Consider the following 21,455-nt stretch of genomic DNA (forward strand, 5'->3'; position numbering starts at 1 on the left):
GCTAGATAGTGCTCCACCAGGGGACTCCATTGTCCTGCTGGGGGACTTCAATGCTCATGTGGGCAATAACAGTATGACCTGGAGGGGTGTGATTGGGAGGAACGGCCTGCCTGATCTGAACTCGAGTGGTGTTTCATTACTGGACTTCTGTGCAAGCCGCAGTTTGGCCATAACGAACACCATGTTCGAACATAAGGATGCCCACCGGTACACTTGGTACCAGGGCAGCTTAGGTCGCAGGTCGATGATAGAGTTTGTAGTCGTATCATCTGACCTGCGGCCGTATGTTTTGGACACCCGAGTGAAGTGAGGAGTGGAGCTGTCAACTGATCACCACTTGGTCATGAGTTGGATCAGATGGCAGGGGAAGATGCCGCCTAGACCTGGCAGACCCAAACGCATAGTGAGGGTCTGCTGGGAACGCCTGGCAGAAGAACCTGTCAAGACGGTCTTCATCTCCCACCTCCGGCAGAGCTTTGACCGCGTCCCAAGAGCAGTGGGGGACATTGACTCCGAGTGGGCCTTGTTCCACCCTGCTATTGTTGAGGCGGCTGTTGCTAGCTGTGGTCGCAAGGTGGCCGGTGCCAGTCGTGGTGGCAACCCCCGTACCCGCTGGTGGACACCAGAGGTTCGGGGAGCCGTCAGGCTGAAGAAGGAGGCCTACAGGGCGTGGCTGGTCTGTGGGTCTCCGTAGGCAAGAGACAGGTACCGTATAGCCAAGCGGGGTGCAGCAGTGGCAGTTGCTGATGCAAAATCTCGGGCATGGGAGGAGTTTGGTGAGGCCATGGAGAAAGACTATCGATCAGCTCCAAAGAGGTTCTGGCAAACTGTCCGGCGCCTTAGGAGAGGGAGGCAGCTACTCGCTCACAGTGTTTACAGTGGGGATGGGGAGCTGCTAACATCAACTGGGGCTACAGTCGGATGGTGGAAGGAATACTTTGAGGAGCTCCTCAATCCCACCTACGCGCATTCCGAGGAGGAACCAGAGCCGGGAGACCTGGGGATGGACTGTCCAATCTCGGGGGCAGAAGTTGCTGAGGTAGTCAAACAACTGCACAGCGGCGGAGCACCGGGGGCGGATGAGATTTCATAGCCTTGGGTATCTCAAGGCTATGGATGTTGTAGGGCTGTCGTGGTTGACACGTCTCTGCAACATTGTGTGGTCATCGGGTTGCAGTTCCTGTGGAGTGGCAGACCGGGGTGGTTGTCCCCATCTTTAAGAAGGGTGGCCTGAGGGTGTGTTCCAACTATAGGGGGATCACACTCCTCAGCCTCCCTGGAAAGGTCTACTCCAAGGTACTGGAGAGGAGGGTCTGATCGATAGTTGAATCTCAGATTGAGGAGGAGCAATGTGGTTTTCGTCCTGGCTGTTGAACTGTGGACCAGCTGTATACCCTTGCAGGGGTGATGGAGGGTGCATGGGAGTTTGCCCAACCAATCCACATGTGTTTTGTGGATTTGGAGAAGGCTTACGACGGTGTCCCCAGGGGCACCCTGTGGGGGACGCTCCCGGAGGTGGGTGGCTTTCTGTTAAGGGCCATTCAGTCCTTTTACCAGAGGAGCGTGAGTTTGGTCCGCATAGCCAGTAGTAAGTCGGACCTGTTCCCGGTGAGGGTTGGACTCCACTAGGGTTGCCCTTTGCAGTGATGGGAGTAACACCGTTTAAGTATAACGGCGTTACTAACGGCGTTCTTTTTGAGGTAACGGAATAATCTAAGTAATTACTTTTCCCACTGTTGCAACGCCGTTACTGTTACTGGGGATGGAAGGTTGTGCGTTACTATGTGCTTGTCGAACGTTGAGCAACAGTGTGAGGCTTTCTGACCGCCACACTTCAGCTGCAGCCAGGGAGAGAGAGGTGTCGGTAACGCACTTACAAACACGATGATGATTGGCCGGGTGGGCGGAGACCCTCACTGTCTCAGTCGCTGCCTGCTGTAGACACGACAGAGCAGTGATGGGAATAACGCCGTTTAAAATAACCGCGTTAATAAAAAATATTTCTTTCAGTAATGAGCAAACTAATTAATTACCGTCTTCTTTTATCAAAACGATCGTTTCTGTTACTGATAAGGAAATGTGTGCGTTAAGCAGCGTGGTGTATTGAAGCTGTCATCAGCTGATCAGGAGCTAAAGAGGCAGATGTTTTCATCCAAGAGCATCACGGCCCGTGAAGAATGAGGAAGACGTGATGAATAGTCTACGGCTGCAGGTGTGGATCTGCAGCCGTGCCCTTCTTGGCGTGACAGCGGGACGTCCCGAAGGTCCGCTCACCTGTTCACCGCTCAGACGTCCTGATCTTCTACCTTCCTAGATCATCCAGCTGTAACCTGTTTCTGATCATGTCTTTAGTCCCGCTGTAACACTGATGCATCAGTCTCAGACGTCATGGAGCTCAGGTGTTATTAGAACTACCTGTGTGTGTTTACCACCCAGCTTCAGCTCTTCTGTGGTTGGGTCTGACCCACGTTAGTAAATGTAAGTCCTCCATCAGGCTTGTGCCTCTTCTAGTGTCATTTTAAAGGGTTTTATTTATTTATTTAACCATTACTAGATTACCAGCAACAGAGATGCTACTAAAAACACACAATTATGTGAAGCTGGAAAAATTAAAACACTGTGCAAAATTACATTTATTTCTGTAATTAAACTAGACTGAGAGACCATTTAAAGGCTCGGGAACCTTTACAGGTGTTTCTATTTGCAATTTTAAATGTTAGCTGATTGGGGTCTTGTTAAATATCACACAGTGACCTTTTAGTAGTCTAGATTAGTGTAATGTTCCTGTTAGTAGTTCCTCCTGTTAAGTGCTTATTTATTTAAATTATTCAGGTTTATAAAAAACATTTAGACATACATTTTATTATGTTCCAGTCATTAGTCCTTTATATTTCACTATTGTAGTAATTCTTGCATGCTTTAATGAAAAAAGTAACTAAGTAGTTATTTTGTTGGTAATTAGTTACTTTTATAATCTTGTAACTCAGTTAGTAACTGAGTTAATTTTTTGACAATGTAATCAGTAATTATAACTAATTACTTTTTTAAAGTAACGTTCCCAACACTGGCCCTTTGTCACCGGTCCTGTTCATAACCTTTATGGACAGAATTTCTAGACGCAGCCGTGGTGTGGAGTGTGACGAGTTTGGTGGCAGGATAATCTTGTCTCTGCTTTTTGCGGATGATGTGGTCCTCCTAGCTTCATCCAGCTCTGACCTTCAGCTCTTGCTGGGTAGGTTCACGGCTGAGTGTGAAGCAGCTGGGATGAGGATCAGCACCTCCAAATCTGAGACCATGGTTCTCGACCGGAAAAGGGTGGCTTGCCAATTCCGGGTCGGGAGAGAGGTCCTACCTCAAGTGGAGATGTTTAAGTATCTCGGGGTCTTGTTCACAAGTGAGGGTAAGAGGGATCGGGAGATCGACAGGCAGATTGGTTTGGCATCTGCAGTGATGCGGACGCTGAGCCGATCTGTCATGGTGAAGAGGGAGCTGAGCCAGAAAACCAGGCTCTCGATTTACCGGTCAATCTACGTCCCAATCCTCACCTATGGTCATGAGCTTTGGGTAATGACCGAAAGAATGAGATTGTGGATACAAGCGGCCGAAATGAGTTTACTCCGTAGGGTGGCTGGGCTCAGCCTTGGAGATAGGGTGAAGAGCTTGGACATTTGGGAGGGACTCGGAGTAGAACCGCTGCTCCTCCGGATCTAAAGGAGTCAGCTGAGGTGGTTTGGGCATCTGGTTAGGATGCCTCCTGGACGCCTCCCCAGGGAGGTGTTTCGGGCATGTCCTGCCGGCAGGAGGCCCCCGGGTCGACCCGGAACACGTTGGAGAGGTTACATCTCCAATCTGGTCCAGGAACACCTTGGGGTCCTGCCGGAGGAGCTGGTGGAGGTGGCCGGGGAGAGAACGGTCTGGAGCTCCCTAGTTGGGATGCTGCCCCCGCGACCCGGACCCGGATAAGCGGAGGAAGACGACGACGATAAAATTGATAGTGTTTTACCACTGTAAACTTTGAGGACTTTTTCCGTAAAGAAAACTACGCAAGAGTGCTTTACAATAGAATTATATAGTTTTTACAGAGACAAAGTGTACGAATTATTGTTCTCACCAATTAATTTATTTACAGCAACTTCACATATAATCAACAGTTTTAGATAGTTTTATAGTTGACAGGTTTTTCCTGCCACGTTTTATGGTTTATCACTGTAAAATATATGGCAATTTTTTACATTGTGTTTAAAGTGGTTGCTGTAACCACATTTTACCACAGGATGCATTTTTTACTTCATTTCTACATGATCAATCAACCAATCAATCAATCAATCAATCAATCAATCAATCAATCAATCATCTTTATTTATATAGCACTTAATCCTACAATACATGCAACTCAAAGTGCTTAAGAAATTAAAAAGGCCCTACATACCCACATTTCCTCCCATCTCCAGAATTTTAAAAACAGACAATAAAAACCCCTTTACAACACTCCTCCACCGACACACACGCACGCACACACACACACACACACACACACACACACACACACACACACACACACACACACACACACACACACACACACACACACACACACATACATGCCCCCTTCCCCATGGTGAAAAAATACACGATTGGCTGAGATCAGATGAGCCAGACCAGCTAAGATAAGGATAAGGAAATGCCATCAGGGGAGTCATCCGCCCCAACAGCAGCAGCCGATGCACATGATGCACCTTTAAAAACTGCTGGCAACAAGGTACAGCTGTTGTAGCTCACCTTTACTCCTTTATGTTTTCAGTCAGCTCACTCTAAGACAAGCGCTCTTTAAAATGTTGTTTTTCCCATTCTTGAGGCTTTTCGCTGGACAATGTGTGACTACCAATGAGCATGTTATAAAAGTGAGTGACATCATTACAGAAATGAAGAGCAACAGAGATTTTGGAATCACTTGTTCTCCGATTTGAGCAATAAGGGTGGGCCTACCTTTTTTAAACCATAAAGACCCCCCCCCCCCCCCCCCCCCCCCCAATAATTTTTGGAATGGTCTTTAAGCCGGTGGATGGAAAGAGGTAATTGCTGAACTAATTTAGACTTTTCCTCCATAAAGTGATCTTGTTGAAATGTTCTCTTTGTCCACAGCAGTTTCTTGTTATCCACAGTAAAGTCAGAGCATGGGGTTGTTAAGTCAGCCTGGCATACCAGCTCTGCTTTTATAGGTGGCAAAAGCTGCTAATCCCTCCTTCCAGTATTTACTTAGTCCAAGTTATGCTTTCCTGGACCGTAGCTGTGCATTACTGCTGATCGCTGCTTATATATTCTAGGCCCTTGATGTATTCCTGGCGCAGGAAACAACTTTTGGTGCCCCGCGAGGGCTGAGTGAGAACTGACAGTGTGTGCCAGAGCCAGACGCAGAGGTAGGGGGCCTGTTTTAGTTCCACTGTGTTTGTAAGGTCACTCAGAGTACATCTGTATGGAGTGGGAACTCACTCGCTTTCACTGTCACAACCACTCACAACAGCCATCTGTAATGCTGTTATGTGGAGCACTGTGTCCCTTTTGCCCCTCACGCGTACGGACACGCACATACCGCTCAAAAAACGTGCATGCACTCACCGCACGACCTCTCGCACAACAACAAAGGAACCAACGCAAAGGCGCATTAACATAATGCTGGGCCCTAATTGCGCGAGCATGTGTTTCTAATGAAGGAGTTGTTTTAGGTTTTGATTCCGCCCAGCTGTCAAACAATTCGCTCGTGTTTTGAAATATAATTGTGGGGACTGTGAGAGTTTTGAAAGCAAACCAAAACATTGCAGCCATCTCGGTTTCTAATTTGTTAAAATATGCTGAGTGAATGACAAAAGTAGAAGTCCAAGCTGCCAAGAAAAACATATCAGAGGCAGGAGCCATGTGGAAATACAGAAACTCTTTTTAGAAACATGATCAATGTAACCTTTGTTACAGGAAGGAGGAGAGGCGGCGAAGGGGGGAGGAGCGTGGGAGGTGGAGGAGGAGGGGAGTGGGAGGCAAGGAGACAGTGGGTCCATCTTTGTGTACATGTTTATTTATCACAATAGATGCAAAGAAAATCAAGCGGACGTTTTCCTGAGGAATGCATTGTTGTGGTGAGCAGATGCTCCAGAATGGTTTTCACAAATGTTGAGCGGACGAGGAGAGGAATGGAACTGTTTACAGATGGAAACTATATCTCTTAGTTCTCTCTCAGGCCGGACCGAGGAGTATGTGTAACCCCCACCGCTCCACCCTCATCCCACACTTCTAACCCAAAACTAACATGCAGTCTGAAAGTGGGTTGGTGTGTGTGTGTGTGTGTGTGTGTGTGTGTGTGTGTGTGTGTGTGTGTGTGTGTGTGTGTGTGTGTGTGTGTGTGTGTGTGTGTGTGAACAAAATTCATATGGCTGCAGAAGATTTTTTCCTCCTCTTGCTGCTCCCTGCCTCTCGTTCTCCCTATCTCCCTTTCCCTCCCCACGTATCTGTTTCTCTAAAGAATAACATACAAACCCCTGTGAAAGGATTCATGGTTTATTAAACCAGAGGTCCTTTTTCCTGTTTCAACACCGAGAAGGAAAAATAAATATCTCCGTTTGTTTTTCTCCCTCTAGCTTAGACCTCTCTATCTATTTTCATAATTTTCCCCTTGAATTTTGTTATCTTCCATCATCATGCATGTGTCAATCTTTCTTTAGAGTTTTGTTTTAAACCAAAATGTTCTGTCACTTCAAAAATATATTTTTAAATGTTTTTCTCTTTTTCCATCTCTTGGACACCAATCAGCCCCACAGCCCATTAGAGCAGAGTGTGTGACCGCCGAACGGGTCCCACCAGTTTACACCCTGTGTCTGCTCAGTTAGTGTGTGTGTGTGTGTGTGTGTGTGTGTGTGTGTGTGTGTGTGTGTGTGTGTGTGTTACAATGAGGGCAGGCCAGGATAACTCAGGGTAATGTATTGTCCTGAGTGCGCGCCCTGACAGTTCCCCCTGCTGGTGCCTGCTCATTCATTACTGCTAATTTGACATGTTTACGCACCCCCTTCTAACATTACATACTTAAGGCAATTGACTGACCTTAAATGGAAACACCTACAGCAGTGTGGTGTGTCAATACCAGATGAGGATGCTTGTGTCTGTGTGCTGTGTGTGTGTGTGTGCGGGCTGACTATCTCACCTGTGAAGCGGTGTATCAATACTCAGTTAGTGCTTAATCTGGAGGAGCAGGTGAGTTATGTCTGTGGAGACGGGTTCAAGGATTATCTGGGTAAATGTGTGTAATGTAGCTAAAAGGGTGAACAATTCAGCAAATAAACCAGGAAATGTGTGTGTGTGTGTGTGTGTGTATGTGTGTTTATGGGAAGCCAACTGTCCCTTTAAATAAGGAATTCTTCTGTATTTGAAACATATAATACATTTTTCATTAAATCAGTTACGATTCAAACAGCAACATTATCATGGTCAACGTCCTGCACATATATGTATGTATCGCACCTTCTACAGTCCAGCAACCCCCCAAGGTGCTTTACAGCACACCAGTCATTCACCCATTCACACACATTCACACCCTGGTGGTGATAAGCTACTTTGTGTCCACACAGCTGCTCCGGGGTGCACTGAGAGAAGCAAGGCTGCTGTACACAGGCACCACAATGACTGAGACAGACCAAGCGGAATGTGAACCTGCAACCCTTCGGTTACGGGGTGGGCTATTAACTCCTCTGCCACCATGGCCCCATGCCACACAGGCCAGTTTTTGACACAGTTATCACCTTCAAGCAATCTTAAGGATGCACCTGATAACAGTAATGGCTCTGAAGAACATCTGCCTTGTGTGGTGTGTAGAGCTTGGTTAATGCTTGGTTTTATGTACATTCTGCATGAGACGCGTGAATAGAACACGCGTCAGTACTTGCAGCTTTTGTGGTTCCTTCCTACCTTCTGCTGCCATGAGCCGGGGTGAGTACTCTTCACGTCATTCACAATCTCTGAGTTCTGATTGCAGGAGAGGGAGCAACAGCTGATCCTCATCAGCGGGCCGGCTTTATAAGGAGGGTGATCATGCTGCAACGCCGGATGATTGCTACTAACTGGTAGTCTCTAGCCCTTCGAGTTTCGCTAACCTTCGATTTGTTTTGTGCTTGGTTTTTGGATGATACATTTAATGTGGATATTTTTTGGATCCTCACCTCAGGTTGCTGCATCTTTGGACACTCTGCGATCTCTGGAAGAAGCTCTCCGGTTCGTTCCTGTATCACCTCTCATTCAGCCGACCCGCTCTCCACCATGCTCACGCTCCCTCTCCGAGGCAGCCTCCTCATCCCAATCCGTCAAACACTCATCCTCCTGGACTGTTATCTCACTCTGGATATCACCCCGGCTCACTCCCCGTTCATTTTCCTGCTTCACTTCCGCATAGTAAGTCCCGTCTCCAAACAATTCCCTAAAGACTACAACTCCCATACTCACCTCTGTTTTCCCCTGTAGACGCCGCTTCCTGATTCTCATCCGCTGGACCCCAGTGCGCCCTTAGTTCTCCTGTTCAAAATAAAATATTTTATTTTTTTACCTTTATACTCGCCTTGGTCTCTGCTTCTGCATGTCTTGGGTCTCTTGTATTTGTCTGAAACCCTCAGCCAATGACATGGCTCAGTCCAAAACCAATTATCTGACCACCACACTTCTGCACATGCCTGGGTCCTGCACTCTTTACTTGTTGCTACAGAGCACCACGTTAACCTCTCTTCACCCAGACTGCAGCTGAATCACACACGAGCGAAGCCATCAATGGCTGATTCCGTCAGTCAGCCCTGATAAAGCGGTGCTGAGACTGTGACAATGAAAAGAACAAGAATTAAAAGAAGAAAGTTTATTTTTGTTCTAAACATATTTAGATATTTTGAACTCACATTTGTGCTTCCTATCATCCATCGCGGTTGCATTTGTTAGCTGATAATGGCGTTTCAGCTCAAAGCTGCAATAGCAGATTTGGAAAACAAATAACCGTAAATTACCTTCTTCATTTCTCTCAACAACAAGCTATAAAAATATTGTGGGGATAAGAAAAATGAATTAAGTGGTTCTCTTGAATTTACCTAAAAACCTCCGCCAATAACACGACTCGGACCGAAAGCAAACATTCGACCGTCTGGTAGTTGGTCTTGCTGAACAGCCACATTCCAGCACTTCCCTGGGTTCTCCATTCATTAGGTACTCATGTATTTCTCAACACAACACCTCTGGTGTGAGAGGAACTCACGATGCCGGAGGAAACAAGATAGCGCTAAACACCATTTGCTGTTTAGATCCAAACTTTTTTTGTTGTCCGTGACTTCAAATAGTGATTTTTTCCTTTTGGGACTCTGTAGTTTGTTCAAAAGTTGAAAGAGGTAGCAGCCGGCTGTTTCTCCTTCTCTGATATTATTGAGGGGAAAACCTCTCATGCCAGTGGTGTTCTGTTGCTAAATGCGTGAGTGTGTAATGAGTGGAGGACCCGGGAAGTGTGGCGGCTCGGTGAGACCAACAGCCGACGATCCAGTAGTTGCTTTTAGTCCGACCCGTGTGACAGCTAGAGGTCTTCAGACAACTGCAAGAGAACCACTTTGTCATGATGTGAAGGGTGGAGCTGGCTGGCCCAAGTGTGGTGGAGGGTTCAGGAGGCAGGAAAGCAGGTACGGATGAAAAAATAAAAATGGTTTAATGGTGGAACGGGAGAGACAGGACAAAACACGCATGAACAAACAACAATGATCCAACAAAGACAGCAACAAGGAGGGAGGTATAAATACACAGGGAAATCAGGAACACATGGGCAGAGTAACGAGGGACAGGTGAGAACAATAAGGTTAATCAAGGCAGGAGAGACACAGTCAGGGAGGCTGGTCTAGATCATGACAGTACCCCCCCTTAAGGGGCGGATACCAGACGCCCATAAGCCACATAACACAGGAGACTCGGGAACAATGAAGACTAGACTCGGGCACACATGACTAGGGAACACAGAAGACGTGACTAGGGAACAAAGAACTCAGTCCGGGGCTGCGGAGCAGGGGCCTCTGGGATCAGGCGGCACAACTCCGACTTACAAAGTCTCCTCGAACTCAGACCAGGGTCGCGGAGCAGGGGCCTCTCGGATCAGGCGGCACAACTCCGGGGTCTCTTGAGCTCAAACTAGGAAACTCGGACTCGAAGACTTGACTTGGGACGGACCAGGAAACTCGGACTCGAAGACTTTGGACCAGGAAACTAACACTTGACTTAGCTGGAACACTTGACTTGGCTGGACAGGAACACTTGACTTGAGACCAACTCGAACACTTGACCAAAAAGACTTGACCACAAAGACTTGACCACAAAGACTTGACCACAAAGACTTGACCACAAAGACTTGACCACAAAGACTTGACTTGAACCACAAAGACTTGACTTGAACCACGAAGACTTGACTTGAACCTCGAAGACTTGACTTGAACATGAAGACTTGACTTGAACACGAAGACTTGACTGGACAGGACACAAACTGCAGCAGCAGGCGTGGGACCCAGCAGGAACTGCAGCATCAGGCATAGGACCCAGCAGGAACTGCCGCGTGAAGGACCTGCAGGCATAGACCCTGCAGGCGTGGACCAGGAAGTGGGACGAAAACCGCAGGAGCGACACGAGGGAACCAGGAGCGGCAGCAGGTACTCGACCACGGTTCTGAGCAGGTGCACACCGTGACTCGACAGGATCCTCAGGCAGGCTCGGGTGAAGGGAAGCAGACCACGGAGCAGGAAGACCAGCCCTACCACCCTGGAGAATGATGGCGTGCGTAGGGGGTTTTACCTCCATCAGAGAACTCCAGGAACAGCAGCTTCTGTGAAGAACAGGACGGGGCGAAACAGCAGGAGAGGAGAATGACCCCGACCACCCCGAAAACAGCTAGGATGCGCCGGAATCTCCCAGAGGGCTCGACCACCCCGAGAACAGGTAGGATGCACCGAAAAACCAAAAACTCCAGGCCGAAATTTCCCTCCGCTGAAAGGGGAAAAAAAGAAAAAATAATCCCCCAGAACAGAAAGGCAGGCTCACCACAGGTCCAGGTTGGTCGGATCATTCTGTCATGATGTGAAGGGTGGAGATGGCGGACCATGTGTGGTGGAGGGTTCAGGAGGCAGGAAAGCAGGCACAGATGAAAAAAATAAAAATGGTTTAATGGTGGAACGGGAGAGACAGGACAAAACACGCATGAACAAACAATGATCCGACGAAGACAGCAACAAGGAGGAAGGTATAAATACACAGGGAAATCAGGAACACATGGGCAGAGTAACGAGGGACAGGTGATAACAATAAGGTTAATCAAGGCAGGAGAGACACAGTCAGGGAGGCTGGGGCGGATCATGACACACAGTCTTTTTTTCTTGATCTCCACAACGAGCTCACCGTTATAATATGTCAGAACGGAGGAACGAAAAGAAATGTTTTCCATTTGTTTTCCAAATTTGCCATTACAGCTTTACATCCTTAATAATGGTTCTCCCAAATGTTCCCTGTCAGGATGTATACCGCTTCCACCACCCTGCCTGCTCAATGCTCCTCTTTTCAATTTCCAAAAGTTGTCAGTCCTCGATTAGACCTTTGAGAGGTGGTATTTGTTCTGAATTCCAGACAGCCGCTCTAATCTCACCCCTCCTCCTTTCTTGTTCGTGTTTTACATATTCAGCACTTAAATACAGTGTTGTGTCATTAAATGGCCAATCTTGCATTGTTTCTCACTGATACACAACATTAATCACCAATTAGCTTGTCCTGTGACTGGCCACCTCTCTCATTAGAATATGATAGAATATAATGGTACTTAATGAAGCTTGGGAAACATAATTAAATGAGTGAGCTGTAGAACATGTGGAAGAGGCGCGGCGCATCAATCAAAGACGACCCCGCCAATCCAGCGCTCACTGAGATGTGTGTAGAGAGGGTGTGTGTGAGAGCATGTGTGTGTGTGTGTGTGTGTGTGTGTGTGTGCCCACTGAAACTGCTGGCCTCTATCATGACCTCATTAGGGAGAAATGAAGGGTGGACGTGTCCCCATCACAAGACAGCATTGGTGCTTCAAAGTGTGAATGACATTAATATGTGACTGTGTGAATGTCAGTTGGCTGCAGATGAAAAAAGAGGGCATCTCTCCGAGGTTTCTCTAATTAGCATGTGAATAAGTGGAATAAATAATCTATATTATTTATGGATTTGATTTAATCATCAATCAACACAATAAAAAGCTGATGCGCCGTCGCCATCAGCTGATGGAAACAGAGGGAATGTAAAGAGGGAGGAGGTGTGAACAGCTTATCTTTTGTTTTTCATTTTAGTAGAACAATAAAGATGAGTGTTCTACATGCTTGCTTAGCACACGCGGTTCGTCGCCCCCCTCTTGCAGGCAGCGTTAAAATGCACCTCCCTATCTCATCTCGCTAACATCCATTACAAACCCCAGCCGCTCACCTCCCTTACTCATTAGGCCAACGCACAGTAAATTAGCAGCAGCAATTACAGGGAATATAAAGCGCGAGCTCCACTGGGCTCCCTCTGACAGGTACCACACACATCATAGACAGAAACCCACAGTCACTGGGATAATTATTGTGGGAAACGACCACACGAGGTAGAGATTCAATCTTCGGTGAGCCTGGACTTAGACATTCTGAAGGCAAGCCCGTTAAAGACTCGCAGAAAGGCGACTTGATTGTGTCTTCTAATGCGAACTCAGGAAAGGTCAGGAATCCAACCTGCTGCAGTTCTCCCTGCCTACTTCTGTCTATAACGTCCAATGTGTCTATTTCCAACACAGAAAACTATTAATATTCATTCCAGCAGTCCTTGTGTTTTGCTCGCTGTCTACCTCTATTCTAGATACCCCCATACACCCACTCCCATCCTCCCTCCTTTCCCTTCTTTCCTTTATCCAGGATCCCCATGGGGACTCCTGTTTTTCTTTCAAATACGCTTCTCTGCGCTTCCTCCCCTCGTGTGTCCATGCGGGTAAGAGAGAATGAGGAAAAAAGAAGGAGGTGGAGCACGAGTGTGAGGAATATATGCATTAATATATTTCATTAGGATACCAGAAGCACAGAGGCTCCCGAGCAGCGCTCTGTTTGATGTGCGAAGGCTCTGCCGCCTGTTTCCAGTGTTCTCCCAGAATAGTGCTGTTAATGTTAGGTCTCCAGAGGGCCGAGGTCTGTTGGCTCCAGCGCTGCCCTCGGCCTACCACTCCTATTGTCCTCCTCCCACACTGACCAGTCTATCCAGGCCTGAAAACCAGCTGGAAATGTAGAGCAAAAACCTTTTGTGAGTGTGTGTATTTATGATTTATGACCGTGTGTGTACGTGTGTGTAGGGTTGAATGTGTTGCACCAAAAGTTCGCACTTGGGCAAAGCTAAATCCCTGGAGTCGGTTGATGCAACTCAGCATTGATGCTCGGCCTGCTAATAAGAAACATTATACCCTAGAACTTGTTTTCTTCCAGAGGAAGTGTTCAAACTCTGGAATTAATCGGTTCACTTCTTACTAATGCTAACTGCAGGAAGTTATAACAGAATGCAGCCTGCTTCTCACAGCTTCCCTTATGTCATTGATTGTTTATTAGACATTCAATCAAAATTAGGAAACTGAAGCCCATTTCAAAGGAGCTCCCTCTAGAGGATGGTAATATATATATATATATATATATATATATATATATATACACACATATATATATATATGTATATATATATGTGTATATATATATGTGTATATATATATATATATATATATATATATATATATATATATATATATATATATATATATATATATATATATATATACACATATATATATACATATAATATGGTTATGTGTAATAACATATAACCGGACTTCCGGTTCCGGTTGAGTGAACGCTGGCGCGTCTCGCTGCCGCTGCTCACTGGCAAACAAACTTTTTGTATTTTTTTTCTTCTTTTTCACCCTAGTCACATCCCTGTGTCGGTGAAAGCTCATTTTCACCTACCTGCTCGGCTTGCGTTCTGGTTGCACGTCACCACCTCCCTGCTCCACTCCATAATGTGGTCCAGCAGGATTTCTCTGTTCCTCTCACTGGCCTGGATCATTCTGTCGCTCATTCTTCTGTCCGTGGATGGCCTTCACCAGTACTCGGCGGCGGAGCTCTTCAACCTCCGCTTTCACTACTCCGGATCTCCACCACCAGCTCTGTGCCTCTTCCCCGACATCACCTTCCAGCCTCGCCAGCGGTATATCCATCGGGGGTCCCGGCGGAACCTCCATCTTGACGGCTCCAAAGGAATACCCTCCTTCTGGTCCACGACTAGCCGGCGGCTACCCAGGAATACCTGCCGAGCTGCCGACTCCAGCGTGTTAGCCCGGCTGGCTAGTCGGGCTAATGCTCCTGTCGCCAGGGACTTCCGCACTGCTAATTTTGGTCTTCTCCTATATAACGTATAGACAAGCAGAAAGTCAGGTCTCCTCTCTGAAATCAAATCATGGTTCACCTCTAATTTCCTCAAACTCAACGGCAATAAAACTGAACTTCTTCTAGTTGGCACTAACTCCACCCTCTCAAAATCTGACAGCTTTTCTTTAACTATTGACAGCGCCATAGTCTCCCCCTCCCCTCACGTCAAGAGTCTGGGTGTCATTCTTGACAGCTCACTTTCTTTTCAAGCTCACATTAATAACTTAATTCGGTCAGCATACTTCCATCTACGTTCCATAAACCGTCTCCGTCCCTCACTGACCCCTCACACTGCCGCCATTCTCGTCCACAGCCTCGTCACCTCCCGTATCGACTATTGCAATTCACTTCTTTATGGTCTTCCCAACAAACTCCTTCATAAACTGCAACTGGTCCAGAATTCAGCAGCCCGTATTATCACCAGAACCCCTTCCTTTCACCACATCACCCCGGTTCTCCAGCAGCTTCACTGGCTCCCAGTTAAATTCAGGTCCATCTTCAAAATTCTCCTTCATACCTTCAAAGCAATCCACAACCTCTCTCCTCCATATATCTCAGACCTTATAAGTATTCACACCCCGTCCCGTTCACTCAGATCTTCTTCTTCCATCCATCTTGCGGTTCCTTCTGCCCGTCTCGCTACCATGGGGAGCAGAGCTCTCAGCCGCTCTGCTCCTCGACTCTGGAACTCACTTCCCCCAGACATCAGCAACGTCGACAGTTTTACCCTTTTCAAAACAAAACTCAAAACACATATGTTTAAATCTGCCTACAACCTCTGATTCTATTGAAATGTTTCTCTCAGTTTTTTCTTCTTTGGGTTTTATTATTGTTTTATTGTATTTTATTACGTGTTTTGTGTAAAGTGACCTTGGGTGTCCTGAAAGGCGCTTTTAAATAAAATGTATTATTATTATTATTATTATTATTAATAAGCCCCGCCCCTCCATGCTAAAGAATGGGACTTGTTTCTGACTAAAGCTTGGCTTATGCTCCTGCATCAACTCCACAAGAGAGAGACATGCACGGATTGACGGAAGTGTTTTGCCTTCAGAGTTGTCCGTCTCCTTGGGAGTGTTGCAGAGCAATTCCCCACGAGGACACCAGGGGGCGTAGCGCTGTTCTGTGGTATCTTGTCATGTATCCGGTCTAAGACAGTGCATTTAATTGTGTTTATGTATATCAGAGACTTTTTAACACATTTGTCTCATTCTCCTCCACCTCTTCATGCGCTCGCCACGTTTCCTGTCTTTTCCGTCCATGAATAAAACGCTTGCTGCCTATCTTTTTACTTCTTCAGTCACATAAAAGTTCAGATTTTTTAGAGTTTCTCCACACGGTATTCTTCAGTCTGCTCCTGTCTGCTGCTAGATATCTTTGTTTTTGAGGGCGCAATGGCGGTGCTGTTGACAAAAACGCCGTCCTGACCAATCACAAACTTACGTTCTCCGTCTTGTTTGACGTGTGTTTAGAAAAGTGGGCTCAATCAGTTCATTTAATATTCATGTCCTTGCCGAGTGGCTTACTTCACCATGGGACTGCGTGTAACCATTTGTTGGAGCTCCTGGGCTCCAAAAGGTTTTGCAACTGTGAACCTCTTCCTGTGACACCCTCAAGAGTGCTGAGGTGTGCTGAGAAGGATGCTGGGATCGCTCTGATCACAAACGGGATGTTCAGCGTGTTAAATTGTCTTTGCTGAAAATTACAGGTGTTTGTGTTGAGCCCTGAGGGCAAACACGTTTTCAGTCCGTTGAACGTATAGACAAGCAGAAAGTCAGGTGACCGAAGCACGCCGCACAAAGCCAGGCAAATCTAAATCCTCCTTCTTTTCCACCATATTTGTTTATTCTGAAGCCATGTTTGATCTCAAAGTTCTTCGTCTGACCTGAGAACGTCTGTGTGGCATCGGTTCATGTTGTCTAGAACACATAGGACCAAGTCTGTTGTGTCCATAATTACTTACAGCCACGGGTCTCTTATGTCTGTTATTTCTCCCCGTGGTCTAAAGTTGTCACTGCAGTAGACAGCAACTCAAGTGCAGTTCAGGCACCCAGTTCAGGGGTTCTACAGTTCTGCATTAACTGAAACAAACAAACTTGATGTTCTGAGTTCCTGCGGTGGTGTAACTGTGATTGTTGATTGTTTAAAAGAAGCTTGTACCTGCTGCAGTGTTGATGCATGCATGGTTTCTCACCGAGGAAGGAGTTAGTGGGTGTGTTCTGTAAAACATCCGTTCTGATCTTTGGCCAAACACACGTTTCCACAGCCCTGAAACTTCACCAGAGGTTAGATTTTCTTCAAGTACAAGGTTCTGTAGTCTAGAGCTATTTTTGGAAGGTAACGGTGGCTCAGGCGTAAGGAGGTTTCCCTCCGACCAGTAGGTTGCTGGTTTGAACCCAGGCTTCGTCTGAACCAGTCATGTCCATGGGAAAGTCACTTCTTGGCTGCTGGTGATCTGAACGACTGGTGGTGCTGATTGTGTGGCTACATCACCACCAGTGTGTGGGAATTGAAACCGGTTCCCAACGTTTCAATTTGTTTGCCGTTTTTTTCAAACGATTCCCTTAACAAATCCAGTCGGTGTGAATGATGTCATCACGCACGTTGCATAGCTTATGCGTTTACTCAGCAGGAAACGTGGCGCCTACGCTGCACAAACGCTCGAAGGTTTGGTTATATTTTAGGAGTAAGAATGACAACGTGACTCAAAATGACAGACCAGGGAGCAGAACGTGTACTTTGATGTTAATAGTACAAATTCACAAATTTGCCTCGTTACTCATATTTCTAATTGTTTACCTTCTCAACATGAGGCTGAATGCACATTCTCACAAAAGGACATGCAAATCTCGGCAGGCGTGCTCTTTTTGGCACAACACCCATCTTGCGAAAGCGGCAGCAACACTGCACCGAACAAGAAGATGACTGCATTCACAAGGAGCATAAGTCGTACTCTCTTAGATTTGGAAAGATCCTTCCAACCGATACCAGGTACGTTTGATTAGTTATCATTCATAAACTGACAGTTATAATGCAGGAGACTGTGTCTTTTTGCCACCTATTGAACTAATCAGGAATTGACAAGGGAATTGGATTGATAGATAGAATTGATTAATGGCATTGATCTTGGCAAAGCCTTACCATTCCCACCTCCAAGAGTGTGAGTGGTACTAGTGCTTGTAACTGCTGACAGAAACAAGTCATGCAAATGCATCCTTCAGAGCAGCAAGAGACCTTCTGTCTGAGCTGTTAGACTGGCTGTTAGCTCGTCTATCCTGTCAGACACACACTTTATTTTTCCTACCAGAGTTTAGGAAACTACCAACAGGTAGGAGAGTACATACGACGCTCACACTGAAACACAGAGCGGCTGGAAGTCACTTTATCATCACTCAGCAATTTATCAACCTTTAGAAATAAAAATCCCAGAGCAGCTGTGAACCTTTAAGCTAAAGGAGGCACACACACACACACACACACACACACACACACACACACACACACACACACACACACACACGCAACACACACACACACACACACACACACACACACGCACACACACACACACACACACACACACACACACGCACACACACACACACACACACACACACACACACACACACACACACACACACCTCTCTCTGTGTTTACAAGTCCTCATTTCATCAGTAGCCTACTTCCAGGTTGTCTTGCCCCCCCAACACACACACACACTCCTTGTGGCGTTGTGGAAGTCTCCGGTTACTGTGGAGACCCAGGAAATGTTTGAGGTCAGCAGAATCCTGGGATCTGCAATTTCCACCGGCTAATCCAATCGCAGGCTTCCTAAATTAGATATGCAAAAAATAAAGAAGAAATTAATTTTCTGCTGATGACCGGGTATATGCAAATGATGACTCAATTATGGTGGGCTGGTGCCTTTGCGATTCATAACCTTGGAATCGTCATTAACTAATATGTTCAGGAGGGAACTTGTCAGGCTAACCATGTTCACCATGCCATCGGTAATGCATTAATGAATTAGATTCATTAGAGGAAGGAGCCGGCCTGCTGGGGGGAGGACACGCAGGTCTGTTTGTGACCTGTGGAATTACACAAGTCCTCCTCCATCCTCGGGCCGCTCAGCTGTTCGGAGAGCGAGTCTTGGCTGAAGTTGTTCCCTTTAAGGCTGAATGAGGTGAATTTCTGCTTGTCAGTCACAAATGAATTAAGGAGGCAGAAAGAAAGCTCAGCTGACAAAGTCACAGACAAGAGGTTACTTTAATAACATTGTGAGTCCAAAAGTTATCTTACAGCTCGATTTTCTTCAAAAACATTAACAATCTATACAGTAGAACTTTTATTCCCTTATAATCATAGAGCTGTTCAGTGTGTTTGCAGTCAGAGACCAACAGAGGAAAAATAGACACCAGCATCTTCTTTTACCTAAATACAAAACTTTGTGTTCACACATCACTGATTCATATTTGGGATGGGACTCTGCTTACAAAGATGCCATTGTATGACAACAGACCTCTGTAGTTCATTTGAAACAGATATGTTACCCCCCCACCCCCATCCTCAGCTCGGACAGCACGGGCACACACGTGGCCTGGAAAACACGTGTCTGTCAGCAGGTGCCGCCATTACAGCGACCCTTCTCTAACCACTTAACCAAAGCAGGCCCTAAAGAAAAGCACAGCAGAGAGGAGAGCCCTGTTCTCCGTCCAGCAACAGCTTCGAGACACACGGCGGACACAAAGAGACGACTACAGAGAAGACCGATGGGCCAAGAAGCTGCTTTTTATGCTTCCTCACGAGCTGAGGATGCAGCTGATGCAGGAGGAGCCGGACTGTGGTGGCGCCGGGCGGGTGGGCGGTGTGTCAGGTTACAGTTGTGCTGTGACAGTGCTCATCCTCCTCCTTGAAACTACAGCTAGATGTTGTCAAACAGAAAAATCATCATGCTGTTGAAACGATTCGCTTTAGTAAAAATAAGAAACAAAAAGCTGCAGGATCATTTATTTAGTTTGTTCTAAAAAGTGTTTCAACACTGATGTGCAGGAGAAGCATCTCAGAGTCCTCCTCCTCTGACCGCCCGTCCAACGCACGCCGTTGCTGCTGTAACGTCTGTGCGATTGTTGAATTATGGCTCTTTGTATTCTAGTCTGGCTTCAGCACCAAACGGAGCGGGTTTGTGCTTTGTCCCCAAGTCCTGGTGAAGTTCCTCTGTGGCGACAGACGACTGTGGTGGAGGGTAGAAAACTGTACACGTGGTTGGATGGAGAATGGGTTTGCATTGTTAAGGCATCTAGACTGCTGGTAAAGATTACAGTGACAGAAATGAAAAAGAAGGTGTGTATAGATATCGTATGTAAGCAGGCGTGAACAACAGAAAAGGAAGTACATGAGGAGGAACGGGGAAACAGAGACCATCCCTACATCTCTTGGTTTCCACACAGGAAAAAGTCACTCGGGAGCAGAACCCATGCATATTATCAGACCAAGAACAGGATCCGTCTAAAAGCCTCAAACGTCCAAACGAACAAAAATATATAGTTTTACAGCATATATTAATGTGTGTTTATAATCTTAAAGAAAATCCACCTCAACCAAATACTCTGTAAAGATGCTACCTTTACGCCATACAATAATAACTTTGTAAGGAAAAAAAGATTTATTATTTTATTAACTTACAAATAATACAAAAATAGACAACAGCATGTTTGAAATGAAAACCTCCAAAATAAAATATGAACAAAAAGTGAAACAGTCACGTTTAAATAGTGAAAGACGACAAACAAAAGACTTCTGTTCAGGTACGGCCAGGAACGCACACGACACAGCCAACCGGGGTGAGAGTCAATGCACACACACAGGATAAATACATTATTTATAGGATATTTTACACGACCCCCCACTCTGTGTATTCACATCCGTGTTTGTCACGTGGAGCAGATGAGATATCGACACACACAGTAAATCTATCTGAAAGCTGCCTTAAGACGTTACTGTATAATGTTTACACTTTAAACTATAGCTATTGCAAAAAGAAACCGATGCCAAAGGTAAACAAACTAAATCAACATGTCTGTCTTATATACAAAAATATATCACATTTATCACACTTCTATTTTTGATATTTGCTAGGCTCCTTCAGTACAGTGCTGGCTGGACGCGCACATCCTCTGGCTTCTCAAGTCGTCACTAAATCCTCAAAGTAACAAAAAAAAAACACACAACTAAAGGTCAAATTTGGCTAAATCTGCACTTCTTTCACATGACAAGCAGATATTGCAAACAGCTCAGTCCTCACAGTTTTATCAAAAGTCAAAGTCAAACGAGAGAGAGAGAGAGAGAGAGAGAGAGAGAGACAGACAGAGAGAGAGAGAGAGACAGACAGACAGAGAGAGAGAGAGAGAGAGAGAGAGAGAGAGAGAGAGACAGAGAGAGAGAGAGACAGACAGAGAGAGAGAGAGAGAGAGAGAGAGAGAGACAGAGAGAGAGAGAGAGACAGAGAGAGAGAGAGAGAGAGAGAGAGACAGAGAGAGAGAGAGAGAGAGAGAGAGAGAGAGAGAGAGAGAGAGAGAGAGAGACAGAGAGAGAGAGAGAGAGTGTGTGTAAATAATAAAAACAGGGGAAGGTTTTATAGTTTAGGGCAATTTTAAAGACCCATTCTGTAGATTTATGGATGATTAGCAGCAAAGATTGAGGGTTGGGTTAGTTCATTTCTTGTGTGTGTGTGTGTGTGTGTGTGTGTGTGTGTGTGTGTGTGTGTGTGTGTGTGTGTGTGTGTGTGTGTGTGTGTGTGTGTGTGTGAGGTGGTTTCATGACCAGCAGAGAGATTCAAACCAAACGTACTAAACTGTTACCGGCTGCAGGTTGAAGGTGGGGGTGTCTGCTAGTCAGACCTGAAGCTTACGGTCAGAAACAGAAAGTTAAATAAATGCTTCGTTGTTCATGAGG

Source organism: Nothobranchius furzeri, chromosome 2 (assembly GCF_043380555.1).
Source record: "Nothobranchius furzeri strain GRZ-AD chromosome 2, NfurGRZ-RIMD1, whole genome shotgun sequence".
Classification (NCBI taxonomy): Eukaryota; Metazoa; Chordata; class Actinopteri; order Cyprinodontiformes; family Nothobranchiidae; genus Nothobranchius; species Nothobranchius furzeri.